This window comes from Aethalodelphis obliquidens, unplaced genomic scaffold, assembly GCF_003676395.1.
Source record: "Aethalodelphis obliquidens isolate GAN/ISIS:26980383/991018 unplaced genomic scaffold, ASM367639v1 scaffold6, whole genome shotgun sequence".
Lineage (NCBI taxonomy): Eukaryota > Metazoa > Chordata > Mammalia > Artiodactyla > Delphinidae > Aethalodelphis > Aethalodelphis obliquidens.
In genome coordinates this window covers 48,875,319-48,896,305 of record NW_020837950.1, presented here as the reverse complement: position 1 = coordinate 48,896,305, position 20,987 = coordinate 48,875,319, and the positions used below count along the sequence as shown (strand labels likewise).

At 36.9% G+C, this 20,987-nt stretch overlaps 1 protein-coding gene across 3 annotated transcripts in view; it reads right to left on the bottom strand.

The window, feature by feature from the left end:
- Nucleotides 1-20,987, bottom strand: part of ANK2 (ankyrin 2) — a 570,766-nt gene that overhangs the window by 292,465 nt on the left and 257,314 nt on the right. The gene's annotated exons all lie outside the window — the stretch shown is intronic.

Genomic DNA, 20,987 nt, shown 5'->3' with positions numbered 1-20,987 from the left:
AAATTAAAAGCTGCCAGAAAAAAAAAGGCACAGAAGAAAAAACAGGTAACACAATAAAGATATATCTTGAAGAAGTGTCAGCATAGCAGAAAGAAGTTAGCCAGAGAGAAGTAAGTCTCTTCTCTGAGAAAAAGAAAATCAGTATAAACCTTCCTCTGTGAAAAAGTCCTGAGCAACAACTGCGTTAAAGTATTACCCAGTATCAGAACACTTTTTCCATACTGGGGGAATCCCAAGACTAGAGGGAGACAGTTCCCACCTCCCGTTATGGAAGACCTGATGTTCCATTTCACGAGCCCTGTGGACTAGCACATGGTGCATGATCTTAGCTGATGTGTCATTGCTCTTTAAATTCACCTGTTGCTTTGAATCTAGCAGTGATGCTGTTCTGCCTAGACACCACTTGAGGCCAGTCACGCTACAGTATGAATTGCAGCCACACTAAATTAAACATATACTTACATCTAAACTGTATTTACAGAAACAGTGCTTGTGACCAAACACAAACAAAGGTACACAAATCTAATTTTAATTTTAAAATTCAATATAATAGTAAAAATTTTTTCTGGAGAAGAGATGGGATTTGGTTTTGACATTTCAGTTAAACACCTCCATCAATCCAAAGATAACTAAATATGTTGATTATCTTGATTGTGGTGATGGCTTTACGGTTTATATGTATGTCAAAACTTATCATATCATACACTACACTAAATATGCACACTAAATATTTATGTCAATTATATCTTTAAAAGCTGCTAGTAGAAAAGAAACACACACACACAAGAGCTATATACAAACACATGTGTACACAAATACACACATATATACACATACACACATACATACACATACACACACACATATACACACAAGAGCTACACACACACACACACACACACACACACAAACACACACGAGCTATACACTCCTCTCCAGATCAGTAAATTTTTTCTGGCCCTCTCAGCGCTGAAGTAATCATTTTGAATCCATAACCAAAGATCTTTCTTCAGATAAATGTCCAAATTTTTACACTTTATATAAACATGGTTCCCTTGAGACTGTCTCTTTTCTAATGACACAAAGCCTTTTTCTCAGAGATATGTTGATAAGAAAAGTCTTTATTTGTAAATCTTATGACTAAGCAAAATAGCATTCCTATGGTTTTTAAGAAACCACTCTTTTTAAAAAAATTTTTTTAAGTTATTTATTTATAGCTACGTTGGGTCTTCATTAATGCACGCGGGCTTTCTCTAGTTGCGGTGAACTGGGGCTACTCTTTGTTGTGGTACGTAGGCTTCTCATTGCGGTGGCTTAGCTTGCTGCAGAGCTCTTGTTTTTTGAATCACAGAGTACCTCAATGGGATGTGACTTACAGATGTATTAAAATAAGCAGAAAAAAATGACCCAATTTAATTTGCATTCATTTTAACATTCAATTCAATTTAAATATTTATTAAATGTGCTGGCCACATGTTCACCAGGAAAATTTACCATGACTAATTGAGAAAGAGAAATAAAGGCAGCAAATGAAGAAAGGTCCAAGAAGTTCTACTCATTTATAAAAGTTTCATAATATACTCTGGTCTAACATAAAACCTGGTTAAGTTGATTATGAATCTGGGACAGGTTTTTCAGGCAAAGAAGAATTAGTCAACTCCAAACACTTAAGTTTTTGGTTATCGTAGAGTTGATATTTTGCTATAAACTTGATACCCACAAAAGAGAAGCAACAAATTTCTGAGAGTTTTCCAGTGGAGAGCAGACAATTAGGGTGAAGTCACTGTCTTTCACTCAATGAAGAATTACTGTGTGCCTGCAATGATTCAGCTAGTGTGCTCACATACTGCCTAGACAATAAGGTGACAGAAAGAGGAGAGGACAGCAGACTTTTATTTGAAGCTTTGATAAGTGAGCTATTACATTTTCAAATAAAAAATTATTTCCTATAGAAATAATGGATTTGGGATTAGATATAGGCAATTAGGGTATATATGTGTGGCTGAAACAGTAATTTAATAATTTGAATGATTTTCTGAGCTTCTAAAAGTACCCAGTGTAGTGCCACAAAAGAGCAGTCATCCGAACACAAATTCTCATCATTAAGATAACATATGCATAATCATTGGGTTTTGCCAGTTCTATAAAATCTATAAAATAGTACTATAAGCATTTTACAGCATTTTATGTTCTTATATAATATCCATGAAATCCAAAGATGGCAAATGACAGGTCCAAGGTCAAGAGAATGGGACTAGAGTATAGTCTGTCTAATCCCTACTCCAGTGTTTCCCCTACTGGGCTCTTTAACTAGAAAATTTTCATCCTTTTAACTTCAATTTAAAAGCATAGTTATATTGGTACAACTTTGGAAAACAATTTTGTATTGCCTCATAAAATTGAAAATGTGCAAAAAAAAAGCATATCTATTTATAAGTATAGGGAATTCTGAAATAAATGTATTATCTCACTTGCCATGTAATCAGTAAGGTAATACAGTACATCAGATAAACAATAACTAAAATAACCAATGCAGGCATTTATTAACTGCATACTATGTGAAGGATGGTCCGTACACCTTTTAACCATTACTTCATTTAATCCTTACAATAGAATGAGGTAAGTATTGTTATTACCTCTATTTTCCAAGCAACTAAATGAAGATACAGAATTAACTGGTCCAGAATCAATGTAGCAAGTGGCAAGGAAGGAGGAAACTAAAATAGAGGTATAGTAAGTGACTTATTCAAGGTTGCACAACTAATTACTGGCAGAATCCAATATCTCTAGCCCAGTGATTCTCAAACTTTAGTGTGTACATGAATCACCTGTTGATGTAAATATAGGTTCTGATTCCCTAGGTCTGAGCTGGCATCTGAGATTATGCATTTCTTACAAGGGGATGCCCATGCTTCTGGTCTATGGATACACTTTGATTAGCAAGGATTTATACCATTGTTTCTGCCTCTATATCAAGTTACTTCTCACTAATTCTTCCATATATTTATTAAGCTTAATAGTTATTAAACCCCAGTCCCCACCGTCAAGAGTAAGGGCAGTTTTGCACTGTGATAAGTGCTATATATAACTTTGCTGTTGTGTATAGCATAGACTTTGACCACATGGATTTTAATCCTATAGTCAGACGCCATTCTAAATAAATCCAAATATTCTAACCTTAATTTTCATCTTTGTACATTACTAAATTTTAAAAGTAACTTTGAGAATGTACACTGACTCTATTCAAACCATCTTAGAGGAGAAAAATAATGTTTAGAGTGGAAAAACGTGATTTTATTTTATAAGATTCTACCAGTCTTCATATTAATGAATCTTGTTTTTATCTGTCATTATAGTACCTATGATGAAAATTCCTTAAGTTTCATACAATACGTTCCAGAAGCCCAGTACACTTTAGACTCCTGCACATTATTACAATGTCTGAAAACAGGCCTTTGTGAAATTCAGTGGAGGCTGGAATGGGTGTCTGAGAGAGACCAGCAGAAAGGAGGTAGAGAAGAGTGATTAAGAGCAGACTTGGAAATCAGACTGCCAGGAAACAGATCTCTGTGCTCTGTGAATTTAGACAAATTTTATTCCCTCTCTATGCCTCAATTTTCTTATCTATAAAGTAGGGCTGGACTTCCCTGGTGGCACAGTGGTTAAGAATCCACCTGCCAGTGCAGGGGACACGGGTTTGAGCCCTGGTCTGGGAAGATCCCACATGCCACAGAGGAACTAGGCCCGTGCGCCATAACTACTGAGCCTGTGCTCTAGAGACCGCAAGCCACAACTACTGAGCCTGTGTGCCACAACTACTGAAGCCCATGCGCCTAGAACGCGTGCTGCACAACAAGAGAAGCCACCACAATGAGAAGGCTGTGCACTGCAACGAGGAGTAGCCCCCGCTCAACACAACTAAAGAAAGCCTGCACGCAGCAACGAAGACCCAATGTAGCCAAAAACTAATTAATTTTTTTTTAAGTAGGGCTACCTAATAGAAACAAATGAATTAATTAACATGGAACTTAAAATACTGGCATGTAATAAGCTAACAATAATGTTAGCTACTGTTATTAAAAACTAATTTGTGTAATTTTCAAAATTATTCATGCTGATCCATTCTTTGATTCAGAAAGGAGAACTATAGATGTCTGGTAATTTTTTCTTTTTAATCACCCTTAAAATTGCCAATTTGCATGAAATTCATAACTATACTCTGGGAAAAATTTAATAATGACAAACATGGCAGAACACATAACATTTAAAAATAGAGAGAGAGATCAAGGAACACATCTTATAAAGGCTGTCCCAATCCAAAATATGATCAAAAGATCTGACTACTATTTTGTTTGCCTAGATTCCTGAATTCAGAATTCAAGGTAACTTGGAATTATATATATATATTTTTATCCTTTGTAGCTTTATAAGAGAGAAGTCAAAATTTCATGCTGTGTTGGTTTGCATTTCAATACGATGCTAAAGATGACTGATAAAAAGTATTTTTTAAAACAGCAGGTGCAATCTGTGCTGAAGTGTTACTGCCAAAATCAGGTTTTATGATATAGTTCAGAGACAGGCAGAATCCATACCACTGTAGTTCAGGAGGCAGATAGATGGAGGTTCTTTTTTTCTCTTTGCACCCGTACACCTGATGGTCTCCATACTCTGTTACTTGTATACCATTGACACCCCGTTGTAGCCCCCAAAGTCTTTGACTATCAGACATCACAGGGGTGTTAGGATCCTTTCAGCTATAATTGCTTCACTGTCTCAAACTCAAATGCCTACACAGGCAAGCAGGTTATATAAGCATAGGAAGTGGAAATGATGGTGACCAGATCGCATATGCCCCATCTAAAGAGGGCAACTTCCATTCAGCTTCAAACCATTATGTTCAAGTGGAAATGATGGTGACCAGATCGCATATGCCCTATCTAAAGAGGGCAACTTCCATTCAGCTTCAAACCATTATGTTCAAGTGGGAATGCTGGCCCAATATTATCAGATATTCTTTTTTTTATTGGAGTATAATTGCTTCACAATGTTGTGTTAGTTTCTGCTGTACAACGAAGTGAATCAGCTACATGTAGACATATATCCCCTCCCTCTTGGACCTCCCTCCCACCCCCTCCATCCCACCCATCTAGGTCACCACAGAGCACCAAGCTGAGCTCCCTGTGCTGTACCAGATATATCAGATATTCTGATTTTTATAGAGAAGCTGGAATTTCAGACTTTTATGTAAAATCTTCTATCAAAATATTGACAACTAAGTCAATTTTTAAACATTACGTAAGCAAAACAGAATATGCCTGTAGCTTAGGCCATGTATCTTCTAATCCCCAGATGTTATTGTACAGGATGCAATTTGAGGAGACAAACTTATATAAAAACAACCCAAAAAAACAACCAAAACCCAAAAAAGGAAACTTTAAATCCTTACAATGTCAGTTACCGGCGCCATTTAAGAACAGATCACTCAGGGTTAATTTTCAAGAACTTATTCCTAAATAAAGTTCCCAAATCTCAGGCAGCCTCCTCTTAGAAAAGAAATCTCAGGAGGTTATCTCTTTTTGTAGCACCATTTAGGTTTTCCATTTTAGAACTCCTTTTAGCACACCTCAATAATATTTTGAGATGCCAAAAGAAATTAGATTTTGGAAGGAGAAGGAGTTAAGAGTAATGACTTACTATGTAAAATGGTAGTTTATCAATTATTTGGTATTTTTATGAAAGTCATGTTCAAGGTTAGAATAATTCTTAGAAAGAGAGAATGTCACTGAGAAATCTTATATTGGGGGAAAGCCTTTAGATTTAGCAGGTATTTCTGCATTAGCCAGGACCATTCCATGTCCATAATATGATTCCACAGATTTCTTGGTATGAGAGCACTGGACCTAATAGTATTAAGTATCTGAAGGAGGGCAAGACTTTGACTTCACACAGCTTTTACTTATTGCTTCATTCTACACAAACAACAACAATAAAAAAAATCACATTTCATAGCATTTTACAAAACTATTAATGCCTCTGTAAGTCTAGGTGAAAATTCCTATGCCCTATGAACTAGAGATTATGTTTCACATTTCTTTTTCATCTCTTTTTAATCTATTAAAAGTTCCTTTCAATTGCAAATCTAGCATCTTCTGTAACACCTTAGATTACAGAGGGCTCTATTTATAGGTTTTCAAGGTATCTTCATGCTCCTTCACAATGGTAAAGTATGACAAAATTAGGAGACATATTCAAGAATCTAAAATGTTGGGCTTCCCTGGTGGCGCAGTGGTTGAGAGTCCACCGATGCAGGGGACACGGGTTCGTGCCCTGGTCCGGGAAGATCCCACATGCCGCGGAGCGGCTGGGCCCGTGAGCCATGGCCGCTGAGCCTGCGCGTCCGGAGCCTGTGCTCCGCAACGGGAGAGACCACAACAGAGAGGCCCGCGTACCGCAAAAAATAAATAAATAAATAAAATGTCATTTTCTAACATTCTTTAGTGCTTTGGTAATAATGCAACATAATATAACATATTAAAAATTAAAAACAGAAAAGAATAGCGAGCAATTAAACACGATCATAAAATGTTTGCAGCCATTCCCATCAGGAGACAAATTTGTTTTTCCCACCCATTGAGTCTGGGCTGGCCTTGTGACTTGCTTTGACTAATAGAATGTGGTGAAGTAGCACTGTGGGACTTTCAGAGCCCAGGTCTTAAGGCACCTTGCAACTTTCATTTCCATCTTCTTGGAATGCTTCCTTGAGACCACCATGAAAAAAAGCTGATCGAGCCTGCTAGAGTATGAGAGAATCTAAATTGTTGTTGTTTTAAACCATTAAGTGTTCTGCTGGTTTGTTATGCTGTGATAATTAACTAGAGCAGAACTATGGCTCAGAACAATCAAATGATGTGTTTTAGCAGAACTGGGACTCATGATAGGTGAGACCATGGACATTAGAGCCAGAAAGACTGTATTCCAATTCATGATCTGGTCATCCAACTTCTCGGAGCCTCAGTTTACTCATCTGTAAAATATGGTGCTAATGATGTCTGTGTAACAAATTGTGGCACATGAGCTAATGTAAAAGACCAAATACAGATAAATGTCAGCTGCCTTTCCAGCTCAGGTCATTTGTCTTCTGTTTCATTGTCTTTTGGAGACATAAAATGTTCTTCTTTTCTAAATAACATTTTGTAAAAGATTAATATTCTGAGGTTTTTGAGCTTTGTTACATAAAGCTCATTAAAGCAACACTGCGATCATGCTTTTAGGCATGTGAGACCAGTTGTTGACGATGGTGTGCTCTGAAAGTCTCCACTTTAAAATTATGTTTGAAAATTAAGAAAGGTACTAATGTTCTGCTCACATGGACATGCATATGCTAAAACACCACTGCTATCTGCTCATTCCTAGATGAACTGTGACTGTTGCCAACCACTAATGAAAGGCCCCCTCACATAGCCAGAGAGACAGACTCCTGTGAAAAACTCCTAGTGACCCAACTGTGCCTCTCAGGGAGCTGCCTACACCTCTGGAGAACCCCAGAGTCCCTGAGCTCAGGTTTTACACAGCCTGTGGTATCCCAGCATCAAGGGATAGCTGACATAGCAATTTATCAGCCCTAAACCTATCCAGTGAACAACACTCATGAGTGAATTAAAACTTCTTATAGAGAGCATACAACACTGTTCTAGGAATTCTAGAAGCAATTAAATCTTCAAAAACAGTATAATGAGGCTCTGCAGATGCCACCAACGCCAACACCCAGCCAAGGTCAACCCACCCTGTTCTCTGACATCACAGTCAAGGGTGAGACCTTAGGCCACGTTTCCTTCAACCTATTTGCAGACAAAGTTCCAAAGACAGCAGAATACTTGCATTCTGAGCTCTGGGGAGAAAGGGTTTTGTTGTAAGGGTTGGTGCTTTCACAGAATTCTTCTGGGGTTTGTATGTGATAATGGCACTAGTGGCAAGTCCATGTAGGGGGAGAAATTTGATGATGCGAACTTCTTCCTGAATCACAGAGTCCTGGCATCTTGTCCATGGCAAATACCAGGCCAACACAAACAGTTCCCAGTTTCGCACTTGCACCGTCAAGACAGAATGGTTGGGTGGCACACGCAGGTAACACGAAAGAGGGTATATAGTGGAAGCCATGGAGCACTTTGGGTCAAGGAATGGCAGGACCAGCAAGCAGCTCACAATTGTCCACTGTGGACGACCCTAATAAATTTGACTTGTGTTTTAACTAAACCACCAGGTCATTCCTCCTGTAGCTCAGGAGAGTGCCCGCCCACCCCCCCCCCACCCCCGCCCACCAGCAGGCAGCATCCTGTAATCTTCAGGCTCTTGCTACAATTCTTCAAGGTCCCCCTTTTCCTATATCCCTGCAGGTCTAGCTGGCTTCCAGACTTAGGTTTATGATTATAAAATAACAAACAAACAAAAAGGAGTACCAATGAAAATACTACATGGAGAAAATTTATGTTCAGAATCTAGAATTTATTTATAATTCATTTCTAAAAGTTTCCAGCCAGGATGTAAGATAATAAAGCAAATAAATTTTAAGCAATGATAACAGTCATTCAAAATATGTGAAATCTCCTGAAAACTAATATTACTTGAGCATGAAACAGTTGTTAAAAATACATTACCGGATGGACCTAGAGTCTGCCATACAGAGTAAAGTAAGTCAGAAAGAGAAAAACAAATACCATATGTTAATGCATATATATGGAATCTAAAAAAAAAAAAAAAAAGTGGTGCTGATGAACCTAGTTGCAGGGCAGGAATAGAGAGGCAGACATAGAAAATGGACGTGAGGGGAAGGGGTGGGAGGGCGAAGCTGGGGCAAAGTGCGAGTAGCACCGACATATATACACTACTGAATGTAAAATAGTTGGTTGGTGGGAAGCAGCAGCATAGCACAGGGATATCAGCTCGGTGCCTTGCGATGACCTAGAAGGGTGGGATAGGGAGGGTAGGAGGGAGGCTCAAGAGGGAGGAGATATGGGGACATGTATATGTCTATGGCTGATTCGCTTTGTTGTGCAACAGAAACTAACACAGTATTGTGAAGCAATTATACTCCAATAAAGATCTAAAAAAAAAGGTACATGTACACCTTCCCTATGACCCAGCGATTCACTTCTAGAGAAATAAAAACATATGTCCACAGAAAGAAAAAAAAAACAAGTCACGTTGACTCCCGTGTTCATTTTACCATTATTCCCAGTAGCCAAAATGTAGAAACAACTCAAGTGTCTATCAACAAATGAATGGATAAACAAAATGTGGTCTATACATACAATGGGATATTATTCACCCATGAAAAGGAATACATTTGTGATGTATGCTACAACATGGATGAACTTGAAAATATGCTATGTGAAATAAGGCAGTGACAAAAAGACAAATATTGTATGATTCTATTTATATGAAATATCTAGATAGGCAAGTTCATAGAGACAGAAAGTGGAGTAGCGGTTCCCAGTGGCTGGGAGAAGAGGTGGATGGGAGATATTGTCTTATGTTTATAGTTTCTTTTTGGAGTGATGGAAAAGATTTGGAAACACAGAGCAGTGATGGTTGCACAACAGTGTGAATGTAATTAATACACTGAATTGTACAATGAAAATGATTTAAATGACATATTTTTTGTCATACATATTTTATCACAATAAAAAATGTTTAACCCCCCCCAAAAAATAATTACCATATTTATATCTCTAGAACTTGGGAAAAGTCAATTTCTGTGAGGAAATCCATCATTTTTAGAAGTTAAATAATTATTAAATAATATACATATAACTTTGAGATCTTGATTTTTTTCCCAAAAACTAAAAGTTAAAGTAGCCTTGGAAATTCTCCTTGTTTTCCTGCACTAAGGAAATGAATAAATCATCTCTATTTGATATTATTAATTGATTGTTAACAATTTTCCCTGCTTTTAAGGAGTGCCAAAAAAAAGAGAAAAACAATGAGCTTAATATAATGGATACACATTTTAAACTTCCATAGAATAAAATAACTCAAATTAAGAAGGAAAAACAGTCTAGAATACTTTACTGTAATGTCTGAAAGATTTTTGTAACTTGGGACCTTTACTATTTGGTTCTAATCTATTTTCCAGCCTCATCTCCGATTATTTTCCGATATACATCTTTGGTTTTTGTTTTGTTTTTTTCTTAATCTCATTAAACATTTTTCCAGACCTAAAAATATGCCTTGGCTTTGCCATGTGCTCCTCCCTTCCCTTCCTGGAAAACTCCTATTCATCCTTCAAACTCCATTTCACCATCATTGCCCCCACCCTGCGCAGTGCAGTTAGTTATGCTATCTACTGCATTTTGTTCCTTTCTTTATAATGGCACCTAACACATTGCATTGTAATTTATTTGCTTACACATCTCTGCGTATTTGAATATAAGCTTCGTGAAGCTAAGGGCTGTCACTTCTGTATTTCTGTATCCCAACATATACCTGCCACACACAGTGGCACTTTCATGACCTCTGACCTTATCTCTGACCATTCTCTTGGTGTTTCAAGGTCTATATTAAGAGAGTACTCTGGTTCTTAAATGAGTTCTGAGGCAGTTTTTATGTTTATATTAAATATAATATAGTACCTTAGTTCTACTATAATCTTCTGACCAATGACCTATAAGTAAATTGACTTGGATTTTACAGGGACTCGAAGCTAAAAGCAATCTTGCTAGGTCCTCTGTTCTTTCCATCTTTCCCTCTCCTGTCTATATTCATGCAGAGCTTCCAATAAACTGTTCCAGAAGATGAGAAACAATTTCTCTTAAAGAAAAATAGATCAAGGTTTTATAAAGCCTAGTGACTGAACGTTCCTCCCTCCTCTAAACGCCTTAGGCTGCCATCTAAGCCTGTGCTGGTGGGCTTCCCCACCATGTTCCCACAGCCAACCTTTCTGCTAACAGGGCCTTCAGGTAGTTCAACACTTTCACAAACTTATGTTCTAGGTCTATTTTCTCTATGATGAACTTTCTTTGATCTGCCAAAGGACTTTAATATGAAAAGTCACAATTTGCATCCATTGGTGACTTCTAGGTAGGCAATAAATATTACCACTGGGACTAATGAAAACAAAAAGCCTGCAGAAGCAAAAGTGCCACAGAAACCTGTGAAGGACAAAGATTGACACAATAAAGTTGGGCATGAGTAACCCACATGGAAACAAATACACATCATAAGTGCATCAGAGCAGGTGCAGGAAATGATTTAATGCGGGATTAGCCACAGGTAGGATGGAGACAAGTAAAGGGAAGGATAAACTACAAATCGAGAAATACACATAGGTCACAATACATGACAGGATAGAATAAGCTCAAGTTAATTATAAATCTAACCATAATTCATGCCTACTATCTTATTTTTTTAATTGGTTTTATTCCCCAATGTTTATGACTCTCTACTGAGCTATCCTTTAAATTACTTTTCTGAAGCCCAGATGTGGATATTATATTTTCGTATTATTTCAGAATTTTAAGTCAAATATTGATAATGTAACTGAACTTTGTATTTTACATTTTAAAAAGTACCATGTGCCGGGCTTCCCTGGTGGTGCAGTGCTTAAGAATTCGCCTGCCAATGCAGGGGACACAGGTTCAAGCCCTGGTCGGGGAAGATACCACATGCCCCGGAGCAACTAAGCCCATGCACTACAACTGCTGAGCCTGCGCTCTAGAGCCCGCGAGCCACGACTACTGAGCCCTCATGCTGCAACTACTGAAGCCCACGCGCCTAGAGCCCGTGCTCCAGAACAAGAGAAGCCACTGCAAGCCTCTGCACCGCAATGAAGAGTGGTCCCAGCTCACCGCAACTAGAGAAAGCCTGCATGCAGCAACAAAGACCCAACGCAGCCAAAAATAAATACATAAAATAAATAAATTTATTAAAAAAAAAAGAAGTACCACATGTCTGTTTTGAACTCGCACTCATCCTTCCAGAATCAATTCAAACATCACTTCCTCTGGGACACCTTCTACAGCAATCACTCCATCCCACCCAACACTGAGGTAGCCTCTACTCCAAGGGCTTATTAGCCTCCCTGAATATTCTTCTTTCATCAACTTTATCAGATTGAGAAGTCTCTGCTTACTCTCTAACCCTCGTGAGACTGTGATCTTCTTGAGAAAAGCAACTTTGTCTTTTATATCTGTACTAAACAATTTTAGGCAATAAAAACTCAATAATGTATCAGTGAATAAAAAGTTTAAAAGTTACTTATACTAAATAAAATCATTTTTGAAAAATATAGAAGAGTTATGGGTTCATTTAGAAATACACTGGAGCCGCAGCTTCGATGGCCCTTGTGAATTAAAAGAAAAAGGCTTAATATCTGTCCACTCCTGGAATTCTACTCTATGAATATTTAAAAGTTAATACACAAGATACGCCTACATCAGCAAAATGAATAAACCAACAATGCTGATCTGTTATTTCAGTCACCTTGTGATTCTCACATCACCTGCATCAGTGGTCATTTTTATAGATTGTACAAACTGCAAAATTCAAACTAATGGTCCTTTCCAGTGTCCAGGTAGATTCAGTCACGTAGGTAATGAAAACAGCATTACAAGATTACAGTTCTTACTCATCTAACCCTTACAATCCACAGTATTTTAAGCTGGCTGTTTAAACACTGTGAGTCTATATTTCTTTTCTTTTTTTAACATCTTTATTGGAGTGTAATTGCTTAGTCTATATTTCTTGTCCAAAAGGGGGCTAATAATACCTTTCCTATCTTTCTCAAAGGCTCATTGATGGGCTCAAGTGGCATAAGGACTTAGAAATATTTTGTAAAGTACTATAAAGACACAGTTATTCTTAATCACAGAATTTTATTTTAGCAGCACAGAATGATTATATGTCATAATCATTATAATACAAAAGAATGTGTTGTATATATCTTCTAAATAAAACTAGCATCTTGCTTAGTAATTTTAGGTAAGCAACTACAGAAAGAGGGCTTTTTATCCCATTACTTAAAAATAATCACCTGAGGGAAAAAAGGAAATAACTATTTTGAACTTCCGAAATCTAAGAATATCTCCATAATCATCTACATGGGATTCTATTTGATGACACAACAATCCTCTTGTTCTAAAACAACAGTCCTAAATATATTCAATTATGGATTGATAATGTTTAGTTTTCATTTTTAAAAATAGCCTTATTTTTAATACCATTTCTCCAAAGACAATTTTCAGTTGTTGCTTGAATACAGCAATCATGATCACTCTCTTACCATAGCAGAGGAAGCAAGCTATTCACCAAAAACTCATGCTGTCCTTTCACAGAGAAGTGTTGTTTTTAGAAAATGGCCACCCACTGTTAACCTTGTCTTCCCACTCCTTTTGCATTTGGTTAGACTGTAAGACAGATTATGGAACCCAAGTAGAAGAAATACACACCCCTTTCAGACAAAAGTCCACAATTCTCCACATTTCATTTCCTCAGTTGGTCAACCCCGAGAGACATCTCAGAAGCCCAATGTTACAAGAAGCAGAGTTTTTATCAACCTGAGTCTCTAAACAGATCTGTATAAACTCAAGTCCCTGACAATGGTGTGCAGAATATATAAGAACCTCAACCCACAAAACACCATCATCACACTAGACTTTATGTGAACAAAAACTAAGCTTATTTTGTGCTAAGACATGAAATTTCAGGTTTGTATGTTACAGTGACCATCAACCATAACTCTTGTATCACCTAAATTTAGCATACAATCTAAATATCTTTTTTTAACATCTTTATTGAGTATAATTGCTTTACAATGGTGTGTTAGTTTCTGCTGTATAACAAAGTGAATCAGCTATCCGTATACATATATCCCCATATCTCCTCCCTCTTGCATCTCCCTCCCACCCTCCCTATCCCACCCCTCTAGGTGTTCACAAAGCACCGAGCTGATCTCCCTGTGCTATGCGGCTGCTTCCCACTAGCTATTTTATATTTGGTAGTGTATATATGTCCATGCCACTCTCCCACTTCATCCCAGCTTCCCCTTCCCACTTCCCGTGTCCTCAAGTCCATTCTCTATGTCTGCATCTTTATTCCTGTCCTGCCCCTAGGTTCTTCAGAACCATTGTTTTTTGTTTGTTTGTTGGTTTTTTTAGATTCCATATATGTGTGTTAGTATATGGTATTTGTTTTTCTCTTTCTGACTTACTTCACTCTGTATGACAGTCTCTAGATCCATCCACCTGGCTACAAATAACTCAATTTCGTTTCTTTTTATGGCTGAGTAATATCCATTAGAGATACATTTTCAGAAAAAAGTAACCTGAATGAATTACTTATTTATACCAGATGTATAAATATTTTACATACTTGCTACTGGCTAGTTTCTTTAATGAGACTGAGATTTCTTATTTCCTAAGCAACACTGTCACTATAAATCAATACATATATGTTATGGTTTTGAAATTCAATGCCCACATGATTTTGTTTGGCTCGGAGCGCCTTATAGATTACATGGTGGGAGGAATACATTGTAATCCCCCTTTCCCACTCCTTATACCCATCAGTGATGGAACTGATTTGTGCTTCTGAAAGAAGATGGAGTTGAGGACAAGATGCAAGTCACTTGCATAATCTAACTGCAGAACTAACTAGGAAATTATAGAGAAATGCACTGTCCTGTCCAATGGAGCTGAGGGCATGTATCAGAGAGTAACTCACACTACTTGTGCCCAAGCTGCCCAGACATGTTTCCATCTTTGAGACTCAGACAGATTTTGTAGTTTTAAGCAGGACCACTTTCACAAAGATGGCTCAAAATTTATAGCAGAATTTATATGATATTTTAAGAAACATAACAATGAACTCTAAATATATAAAATTTAAAGAGAGAGCTAGGAATAAATTACCAAGGCATTCTGTCCTGTAATAGTCATAAGATGCAAAGTATATTGAGTCAGAATATTTAAACCACGTTTTCTCTCCTGTCTTGTATAATATTCTCAACTGAAGCAATTATCCACAACAGAGGAATCCACTCATTGTATTTCAAATACTGAAGCTGAATTGGTTTTGTAAACAGTCCAATGGATAAAATGAAAGGGTAAATTGTGCACTAAAACTAAACGTTTCATTAAGTTTTAATAATCCTGGCATTTCATCATTAATAATAGTATAAAATTAATTATTAAATAAAATGTATAGCCATTAAAAAATCTGAATATAAATGTAATCCTGCAAAAATAAGAAGTAATGCATTCTTGTACCAAATGAACCTGAATTATTGTACACATTTGCTGCATATTTAAATGCAAAATGTAGATCATGCAAATCCAAAACCAAGTTAGTACAAAATGTAAAATTTTTGTACATTACAGATTTTCATGTATTACTTATTCGGCAAATATTTATCAAGTACTTAGAAGGTGCAGCCACTGTACTAACTGCTGGGAATATAAGTAGGATCAAGTTATTTTACAGGGAGTAAGATGGAAAAGTGTAGAATGTAATGATTGAGTTTACTTAAGTAGAAAAGATTTCCTTAAAGAAATAGCATCTAATCTGAGACTTGACAGATGAGTGGCCAGTTTTGCTTGTTATTAATAAATAACTTTTCATCATCATTAAAAGCACTTATCATTTATCATGCAAAACCATCTGAAGTCTAAACCAACAGCTATTACGTGCTCTCCACTAGTGACTTAAATAATCTATTCAACCATCAAACCACCTTGACTGTAAAGCAGAAGAGCAAGATTCTGCTAAGAATAGTTGCCATGACAGCAAAAATTTCCCCAAGAATTGTCAATGAGAATAACATTTTTACATTAAAAAATAGATCTTTTTCTATTAAATATTCAGCTTCTTATTACTTTATTATTAAATGGTCCTTAATGTCATGCTGCTAGGATCGAGACAGTTGAATTAGTGATTAACTCAATTAAATGGAAGCCAACTTTATTAATTTGGAAAAAAATGTCCAGTCATTGTAGCAGGGCATCAAAGACTGTTATCCTGGAGTGGAATCATGTTCTTTAAAGGAACTAATGACTATTGAGAGATATACTACTTTTTTTGTTTGTTTGTTTTTTGCGGTACGCGGGCCTCTCACTGTTGTGGCCTCTCCCGTTGCGGAGCACAGGCTCCGGACGCGCAGACTCAGCGGCCATGGCTCACGGGCCCAGCCGCTTCGCGGCATGTGGGATCTTCCCGGACCGGGGCACGAACCCGTGTCCCCTGCATCGGCAGGCGGACGCTCAACCACTGCGCCACCAGGAAAGCCCGAGAACTGTACTACTTTTAAACTTAAAAGCAATCATCATACGTACGAGTTTCCCGCTGATACCAGTTTACGCTGAGCTTAAAAATCTAAAGTGGTAAGTGGTACTAGATATACACAGTAAAAATCTTATTAACAGGCCTAATTAAACAAAAAGACAGTCTGAGTTGGTGAAAACTCTATATTATAGTATTTTTTAAAAGAAATTCAACTTCTTTAAAATACACAAAATAATAGATTTCTGGATTCTGATAAGAATAATATATATTTTGTAAGTAATACCTTTGAAGTGCTTGAAAATAGTTTGTTCATGTATTTTATAGATTTAAATTTTCCCATACAATTTTGTTTATACTGTCAATGTGTTGATAGTGAATCACTGCGGAGGTTACCACACTGTCCCTAATGGGCCTTCCTGCGTCTTTTTTCTCTGCCATCCTCTCCCTCCCCATCCCTGCTATTTCCTACGCACAGCATCCCTGGTCTCACTTTCTCCCACATCTCCCTTTGTCTTTCTGTCCTAGGGAGATGGATTCCAAATACAAAGGTGTAAAAAAGAATACAAAATCAGTGGGTTACTTGCCCACTAACCAACAGGTGACAGGGCACAAACAGGAAAACTAGTAAGCAGGTGAAGCCAGCTACAGATGTAACGGATTTTTTTCCAAGTAGCAGGATTTCTTGCCTTCCATTTGAACGGTTTCTAACGGCCTTTCATATACGTATGCTAATTCCAGGCTTGAACATTTTAACCTGTCTAAGAGTATAGTCATGAAATTGGTTTTCCTGTGTAGCTTAGTCACTCACAACTGTAATCACCTAAAAATTGGTCATGGCTTGGAGGTTCCTTAGAAAACTAAAAATAGAGTTATCATATGATCTAGCAATACCACTTCTGAGCATATATCCAGAAGAGATGAAAACTCTAATTCGAAAAGATACATGCACCCCAATGTTCATATCAGCGCTATTTACAATCGTCAAGACATGGAAGCAACCAAATGTCCACCAACAGATAAATGGATAAAGAAGATACGGGGTATATATATATATATATATATATATATACAATGGAATATTACTTAGCCATAAAAAGGAATGAACTAATGCCATTTGAAGTAACATGGATGGACTGAGAGATTATCATACTATGTGTATTAAGTCAGACAGAGAAACACAAATATATATATATATATATATATATATATATATATATATAAAACTGAATCACTTTGCTGTACACCTGCAACATTGTAAATCAAATATACTTCCATTTTTTAAAAATTAAAATATAATCAAATATACTTCCAAATCAAATACTTCCAAATCAAATATACTTCCATTTTTAAAAAATTAAAAATAAAATAATAAAAATAAAAAAAAAATAATTTGGTCATGGCTCAATTTAGAAAGTGACCTTTCAATTTGATTAGAACCTAAGGTTTATAGATAGTAGAGTCTATATCCATTATATTATATATTTTCTCAAAACGATATGGGAAGGAGACCTTCCAAAATGTGCACTTAGTAAGCAAAACTGTTTTTCCATCAAACAATTTAAAAGGCTTCCCAGGGCTTTTATACTTTATACTGAGTTTTAAAGTCTTCTAGTGATAAAGAATAACAATGGAAAATATAACAATTAGGGGTTGACTGTGAAATGACAGACTGCTCTAACAATAAAACCAAATCTACCTTAATAAACCACACACAAATCACTTCCTCAGGAGAGCAATAGCGACTGTTTTGCTCTAGAGATCATCTTAAAGCCTAGCTAACCATGTGTCAGGTTCATCATTCTCTGAGGTCACAAAGGACCACAGCCAGATTAGCTAGAACTGCATCTGCCAGAAGCAAGACATTAAGAATGTCAGGGTGGCAACTGGCTCTCCTCTCTTAAATGAATGGTTAAAATCGCTTTCTGTTATCATCTTTGATTAGGTTTGAATATTTTTTGCTTTAGTTCTTGTGTAGGTTCCACCTGTTTTACTGTGATAATTTTAGGAGGAAATGAGCCTTCTCTAGGTTTTAATTTCTCATTTTTAGAAAATAAATGGGTAATACGAAATATTCTGAGACTTTCCATCTTTGAAACTCTCCTCTAAGATTCTCTAATTTGGGAATTAGCAATTTTACTTGTATATTAAACTATGAGTTTGAGAAGAAAGCAGCTTACTATTTTGCATTATTTTTACATGAATGGCTAACCCTAAAATACCCTCTGGCAGTTGGTTCTTCTAAGTGCTTCAATGTTCCTTTTTGAACTTTGTTTAGAATACTTATGGGTAAACATTGCTAGGTACTGTGCAGCAGAGGTTTTACAATCAGCCTACCTAGGAGGCTCCAAATTTTGGTCCACTACTTACCAGTCAATTGACCTTGAGTGTATTGCCCAGTTTTGCTTAGCCTCAGTTTCTTCATCTTTAAAATGGCAATAACAATAGTATATCATAGTACTGATGAGAAGAATCAATAAGACGAGGCACATAGAATGTTTTGGATAATGCCTGGCACATGGGAATTGTTCAATAAGTGCACTTACATGTTTTTATATTTCTTTTCTCTACTAGGTTGTAACTAGACAGAGAACATTGGTAGCTACCTGTTGGTGTGTCACCCTAGACACCCACTCTAGAAACCTGGCAGTTAGCTTTACATCCAGTCTATACCTGTTGATCTCACCTCCTTAATATTTCTTGAATTCTTCTTCCCATCCCTGACTACCAATGCGCCCATTGAAGAAATCCCCATCTATCCCCTGGATGATAATGCATCCTTACATGTCTCCCTGACTAGACAGCTGCCGAAGTGACTTTTCTATAATATAAACATGGCCATCATTTCCTCTCTTGATCAAAACTCCACTGCCTAAAGGACAACGTAGCTTGGCTTTTAAGGATCTCAAAAAATATGGTGCCTGATCAGCTCTTTGCATACCAGGCTTTAGGAAAAAAATCATAGAATGATCTCACGGAGAGCATCAGGGAAGGTTTAATCAATAAGGTAGAAAGAGAATCAGAACAGTACAGTGTTCTGTAACAAACATCAATAGTATTTCTCCTTCCTCAAAAAGGTAGGAATACTGCTCTATAAATTGAGTAATAAAACAGCTAAAGAAACCAAAGCAGGAAAGGCTCACACCTGGGTATTTTTCTATTCTGACAAGAGAGAGGAAAATGTCTATCTCCCACAAAATTAATAAACTTTTGAAAGACAAAAGAAATCAGTGCTGATAACTCTATGAGGTTTAAGCTTAATTTTAGAAAAAAAAAATCATAATTCATCTGGGTCCAGCCTATGCCTCGGACAGGCTGTAACCGCTAAATCATTAGTAACATAGTGCTTCACTTGACCTTATTTTCCCAGACACCACTGCCACTACTGACCATCAGAATCCAATATGCTGAGAGAATAATGTCATAAAAAACCCTCAGCAACTCTGCCTTCCGGAAGTGCTGCTTCTGCCAGTGACGTCACAGCTTGTCAGCTCAATATGCCACCGGCATATAGGTTCACTTCAAGTGGTGCTAATAAATAGCACCAGGCCATCCAGTTGCAGTCCACTTTGAGATCACATTACAAAGCTACATGAAGTCCTGGGCAAGGCAGGAGGACTGATACTATTTTACTGTCTCTTTAGCATCATTATGTACTTGAAAAGGAAAAGAAATCATAAGAAAAATAGGAACATAATCATCTAACAACTAACTGTAGCTTACAAACTTCTTTCTTACATGCTTTACAGGAGGTAGATAAAGCCAATATGATTACAATTTTAAAGATAACTAAACTGGAGTTCAATTGAGTTTCCCCAGGTCACTCAATAAGATGTGGCCCTCACGTCTTCTGTCTTCATATTTTCTGTAGGTATCGCATGAGCAGAATCAGATAGACCGGGCCTCGGTGGTGTCTGCTTCTTATGCAGGCGTATTCAATATATGGGAGTAGGGCCCCTCTTGAGGGGCTTGGGCTTGGACTATTGTTCTCTGTAATAGCATGGATGGCCAGCTGCTGGCTTTGATTCAGTAGCCAGTTGTAAAAAGTGAACAACACTTGCATAGAAGCAAAGTAGAAAGCAGCCCTCCTTGGGGACAGCTTGAACTCAATAAATAGCTCCATTAGTTTAAGGCGGGAGATATGCACAGGGATACAGATAGAACTCACAAAGGCACTGTTTCTTTCTACCTTTACTAATTGCATCTAACTTCTTTCAGTGGTTACTGGTTAATAGGACTGGGCAGATGGTCCTTAGAATTGAAGGGACATTAAAGGTTCATTTCTCCCATATGCCTGTTCTTAAACAGAACCACCCTTAACGCCATATCAGATTTTTTTGTTATATTTCTTTAAACTATATAAAGTCACATAAGCTATTGAAGCTACCTAACTATTGAAGCTACCTAAATATAAAAGTCACATAAGCTCATTGAAAAGATTTTGAATTATACAGAAAATTATCAAGAAAAAATTAAAATCACCTACAATTCAATACTCTAGATATGGCCGTTATTACATTTTGATGTGTTTCCATTCAATTTTTTACATGTATGTTTCTATCGTTTTCAGAATTAACTTTCTTATATCCTCCTTTTTTTCTTAACATTATATGAGCGAAGCTTGATTATATGATGAGAATCTTCCTATTAAATATTCTTGAAAATTATTAATTTAAATGGCTGCACTTTTCTCTCATATGGATACACCAAAATATGTT